The following is a 6000-nucleotide window of genomic DNA, read 5'->3' on the forward strand; positions in this document are numbered from 1 at the left end:
GTGGTGGAGGGATGGAGCTAAAACACCTTATGGACAGTCTTGACAAAAACGTATGTTCGATTATATTGACATTAAAGTCTTCTGTACAGATATTACCTACATTTTGGTGTATTGATAATTGCTACTTTTTTAAATACACATCAATATTGGGGATGAGACCTTAACATTGACAACCACATTAAGAATGTCGTATAACAGTCAATTGTGCTTTTGTTGTTAGAGTTCCAATCAACGGAAGAGAGAGGCTGTGCTCCGAGGATTGCCATACTTCCTGCGAGAAGACCCTTTCAATTTTTGAAGATGTGAGGTATATAACCCTACAACATAACCTTATGCTTTTTCCCCAGGAGTGAATTTTCCTATGAATCATGATGCTCTGTGTAACGTTCAATGGAGTCAAGTTGAATGTCTGTCGTCATCTGAAGTGATTATAACACACAGGCCAAATCAAATGTGAGCCAACTACAGTATATAAGGACATCTCTTTTAGCAATGTTTTAGTTGTTTTACTTTTAATCCCTTGCTAGACATTCAGTTGAGAATAGTGATTTAGCAGGCTTTTTGTCCAGAAGAAACTAAATCTTTATCTTGGACTGCAAAACAAAAATCAGGACCATACATTAAACACAGTACTTGGTTTGGGCGATAATACCTAACTACCATGTAAACAACTATTGATAGCTGTTGTCGACGGTTGTGAAATGTATGTATACTCAAGTTTTTGCATATTTGAACGTATCACACATCTCTGGTGTATGGTAGCACACAATACTTCAGTGCCCTTAGTGATATATCAAATTCCCTATTGTTAGACAATTAACAGAATTAAAGTGGCACTGTGAGGAATTCCAAATTCTATGCAAAAGCTGTAAAAACAATATTTCTTGTTATTTAAAAAGTATAAAAAGGGATTTTGATAGGACAATTAATCCCTACACCATGCAGTGCTGATTTTGCCATTTGAACAGGAATTGCAATCAGTTTTGCTTCAACATTGTTCGTCAGTGAGCTCGCACTGGTCCGTCTTCAATATAAACTTTGCATTTTAGTCTGTGCTTTTGTGTAACAAATTCATTGCTTATTGTAGGGAATCATTGTCCTATCTAAACTTGTATATATTTAACATTTCTAGAAATATCGTTTTTACAACTTTTCCAAGCTGGTCATTTAAATAGAAAGTAGAGGCGGAATTCTACACAGTGCACCTTTAATATAAGGTATGTTTTAGAAAGAGCTGATTGCCAAAACAGCACTGGATGATAGATGAGGCTTTACATTGTTTTCCCCCTCATTTTCAGTGTTGGATGACCATGGGCCTTGGCGGCTCTATAGCAGACAATCAGTCATTTTTTGCAAATAGGAAAAGAACAGACATGTTTTACCTCAACTAAGAACGCATTCTATCTAGACCTGGGAGCAATCATGGTTGACTGACGTGCTTAAGGACCACACTTGTTTACTGGCTCAACACTCTTTACCACTAGGCTACCTGCCACTCCACTTGCCTGCATCAATATGCAACAGTACATTTGCAGACAGTTTCACAGAAAAATTGTATTGGAGGATGTTTTGTAGGGCAATTCCTCTAATCTTTGCCTATTTTTGTTCTGTTTTTCAGAAGACAACTTCTGAAGTCACCCGCGGAGTGAAAATTGGTATACTTGTCGTTGTGGATGGAGCTGCAGCAGATGACCCAATGCCAGCTGACAATGTGGATGTTGACCTTGTGATAGAAGTGCCACTTTGATTGGACTTCTTTGTCTGAACATGGATTACCCAAAATGTTTGAGGTACACTTGAGGTAGTTCAGAAAATATTCTTGAAGATTGGTGCAGAAAACTGTACAGCAAAAGTGCATGGGCTGAAGAACCGTCTTCTTTGTTAAGACAACTAATTGGTGTGTTTTTGTTTTACTCGCAGTAGTTGAGTTAATTCCTCAGACAACGATGCTGTTATTTGCCTAAATCTTAAAAATCTCAGTTTTGGGAAGACTTAAGTTACTATATTTTTACTTGTGACCTTCAATCTACAACCGTCTTTTGTTAGAGACCATTGATTTGCTATCATTCTGAAAATGTTTACAGCATGTCACGATCGAAGGATGGACCAAGGCGCAGAGTGATTTGAGTTCCACATCTTTATTCAAAGTGAAACTACCAAAAAACAAATAACCGAAACCATGACCTCAGAGCACAGACACAAAACAATATCCCAAAACCCAGGTGGGAACAATGGAGAACTTAAGTATGATCCCCAATTAGAGACAATGAACATCAGCTACCTCTAATTGGGAACCATACAGAGAGCACCAACATAGAAATGAAAAGACTAGAACACCCCCTAGTCACGCTCTTTTGGTTTCAGGTTTTGCGGCCAGAGTTCGCAACTTTGGGGGGGTGGGGTGGGGTGTACTGTCACGCCCTGACCATAGAGAGCTCCTGGTTCTCTATGGTGTTTAGGTCAGAGTGTGACTAGGGGGGTGTTCTAGTCATTGTATTTCTACGTTGGTGGTTTGTATGGTTCCCAAGTAGAGGGAACTCAACTCACGCCTTGGTCCGCTCTGTACGACGATCGTGACACAGCATGTTCACACTCAACACCAGAAACCATTCTGAAGGTTGTCTTTGCTCAGTGTTTGAATTTTTATTTACCGTGTCATGAAACCATGTTTCAATGGTGCCACTTACAAATGTGTATGGGTTTATTGGACAGTGGAATAAAAAAAAGTTTGCCAAAACATTTCTTTAGAAAAAAATATTCTTAGCTGATATTGGTTAAAAGACCAATTAGTGACAGCAGAATTTGGCTGCCCATTTAAATGCACCCGAAGACAAGCATCTAAAAATATGCATTGTTATATATTTTTTTTCAATGACAATCAAAATGCATTCTAGGGAACAATACAAATGTATTTATTAATACATAGTGTAATACATGTTCTGAAATACAAGAAATGACTATTTTGTTGTCATTACAAGCTACCGTAAATTCCGGACTATAAGCCGCAACTCGCGGCTTAAACAATGACGCGGCTAATATATGGATTCTTCCCGCTTTCATTTTTTTCTTCTCCAAAAAAACACATTCTGTGACGTGCTCAGTTTTTTGGCGGCATGAAGCTTTCATTAGACCAATGAAATTGCCGAACTGGTTAAGGTCAAACAACTTTTTTGTTTACTGTTTAGATTAAATCGAGCGCTCTCAAACTTCCCATCATTCTGATTACGGTAGTCATTTTGTCACCCTCATCATGGCAAAGACACGGAGAAATGCATATGATGCAGCTTTCAAGTTGAAGGCGATTGATCTGGCTGTTGGAAAAGGAAATAGAGCTGCTGCACGGGAGCTTGGTCTTAATGAGTCGATGATAAGACGTTGGAAACAGCAGCGTGAGGAATTGACTCAGTGCAAAAACAACTAAAGCTTACTGCTAATTTTTTATTTTTTGTTACAAGCCGTGTTTCGTTAAAGCCTATTTATTTTTGTTACAAGCCGTGTTTCGTTAAAGCCTATTTATTTTTGTTACAAGCCGTGTTTCGTTAAAGCCTGTGTAAAGTTCATTTGTTTCAATGTAGGCACCTGCGGCTTATTTATGTTCAAAAAAACATTTTTTTTAAATTCAGTGGGTGCGGCTTATATTCAGGTGCACTTAATAGTCCGGAAATTACAGTATATAGAATTCCACTGTGTTCTTGGGGACCTTCAATGCTGCAGAAATGTTTTGGGTACCCTTCCCCAGGTCTGTGCAATGACACAATCCTGTCTCGGAGCACTATGGACAATTCCTTTGACCTCCTGGCTTGGTTTCTGCTCTGACATGCACTGTCAACTGTGGGACCTTATATAGACAGGTGTGTGCCTTTACATTAATGTTTTTTTTTTTGTATTTACATTATTTTTTTTTTCCTTTTTAACTAGGCAGGTCAGTTAAGAACAAATTATTATTTACAATGACGGCCTAGGAACAGTGGGTTAACTGCCTTGTTCAGGGGCAGAACGACAGATTTTTACCTTGTCAGCTTGGGGATTCCATCTAGCAACCTTTCGGTTACTGGCCCAATGCTCCAACCACTAGGCTACCTGCCGCCCCATCATGTCCAATCAATTGAATTTACCACAGGTGGACTCCAAGCAAGTTGTAAAAAACATCTCAAGGATGATCAATGGAAACAGGATGCACCTGAGCTCAATTTCGTGTCTCATAGCAAAGGGTCTGAATACTTATGTAAATGAGATATTTATGTTAATGTAATACATTTTAGAATAAGGTTGTAACGTTTTTTTTTTTTTTACCTTTATTTAACTAGGCAAGTCAGTTAAGAACAAATTATTATTTACAATGACGGGTGTTGTCATTGTAAATAAGAATTTGTTCTTAACATCTACAGGATTGGTGACCCCCCCGTGGGGCGGTTGAGCTAATGTGATTAGCATGAGGTTGTAAGTAACAATAACATTTCCCAGGACATAGACAACTGATATGGGCAGAAAGCTTAAATTCTTGTTAATCTAACTGCACTGTCCAATTTACAGTAGCTATTACAGTGAAAGAACACCATGCTATTGTTTGAGGAGAGTACACAGTTATGAACTTGAAAATGTACTCTACCGTTCAAAAGTTTGGGGTCACTTAGAAATGTCCTTGTTTTTGAAAGAAAAACAATTTTTTTGTCCATTAAAATAACATAAAATGGATCAGAAATACAGTGTAGACATTGTTAATGCGACCAGTTCTTAAAGCCTTTAGCCATACCCTTATCCTACTTCTCCTCTGTTCCTCTGGTAATGTAGAGGTTAATCCAGGCCCTGCAGTGCCTAGCTCCACTTCCATTCCCCAGGCGCTCTCATTTGTTGACTTCTGTAACTGTAAAAGCCTTGGTTTCATGCATGTTAACATTAGAATCCTCCTCCCTAAGTTTGTTTTATTCACTGCTTTAGCACACTCTGCCAACCCGGATGTCATAGCCGTGTCTGAATCCTGGCGTAGGAAGACCACCAAAAACCCTGAAATTTCCAACTATAACATTTCCCGACAAGATAGAACTGCCAAAGGGGGCGGAGTTTCAATCTACTGCAGAGATAGCCTGCAGAGTTCTGTCTTACTATCCAGGTCTGTGCCCAAACAATTTGAGCTTCTACTTTTAAAAATCCACCTTTCCAGAAACAAGTCTCTCTCACCGTTGTCGCTTTCTATAGACCACCTTCTGCCCCCAGCTGTGCCCTGGACACCATATGTGAATTGATTGCACCCCATCTATCTTCAGAGCTTGTGCTGTTAGGTGACCTAAACTGGGACATGCTTAACACCCCGGCCATCCTACAATCTAAGCTTGATGCCCTCAATCTAACACAAATTATCAATGAACCTACCAGGTACAATCCAAAATCCGTAAACACGGGCACCCTCATAGATATCATCCTAACCAACCTGCCCTCCAAATACACCTCTGCTGTCTTCAACCAGGATCTCAGCGATCATTGCCTGCGTCCGTAATTGGTCTGCGGTCAAATGACCACCCCTCATCTGTCAAATGCTCCCTAAAACACTTCAGCAAGCAGGCCTTTCTAATCGACCTGGCCCGGGTATCCTGGAAGGATATTGACCTCATTCCGTCGGTAGAGGATGACTGGTTATTATTTAAGTGCTTTCCTCACCATCTTAAATAAGCATGCCCCATTCATAAAATGTAGAACCAGGAACAGATATAGCCCTTGGTTCACTCCAGACCTGACTGCCCTTGACCAGCACAAAAACATCCTGTGGCGTACTGCATTAGCATCGAATAGCCCCCGCGATATGCAACTTATCAGGGAAGTTAGGAACCAATATACCCAGTTAGGAAAGCAAAGGCTAGGTTTTTCAAACAGAAATTTGCATCCTGTAGCACAAACTCCAAAAAGTTCTGGGACACTGTAAAGTCCATGGAGAATAAGAGCACACACTCCCAGCTGCCCACTGCACTGAGGCTAGGAAACACTGTCACCACCGATAATCCACGA

The sequence above is a fragment of the Salmo salar genome, chromosome 23, assembly GCF_965601325.2.
Source record: "Salmo salar chromosome 23, fSalSal1, whole genome shotgun sequence".
Classification (NCBI taxonomy): domain Eukaryota; kingdom Metazoa; phylum Chordata; class Actinopteri; order Salmoniformes; family Salmonidae; genus Salmo; species Salmo salar.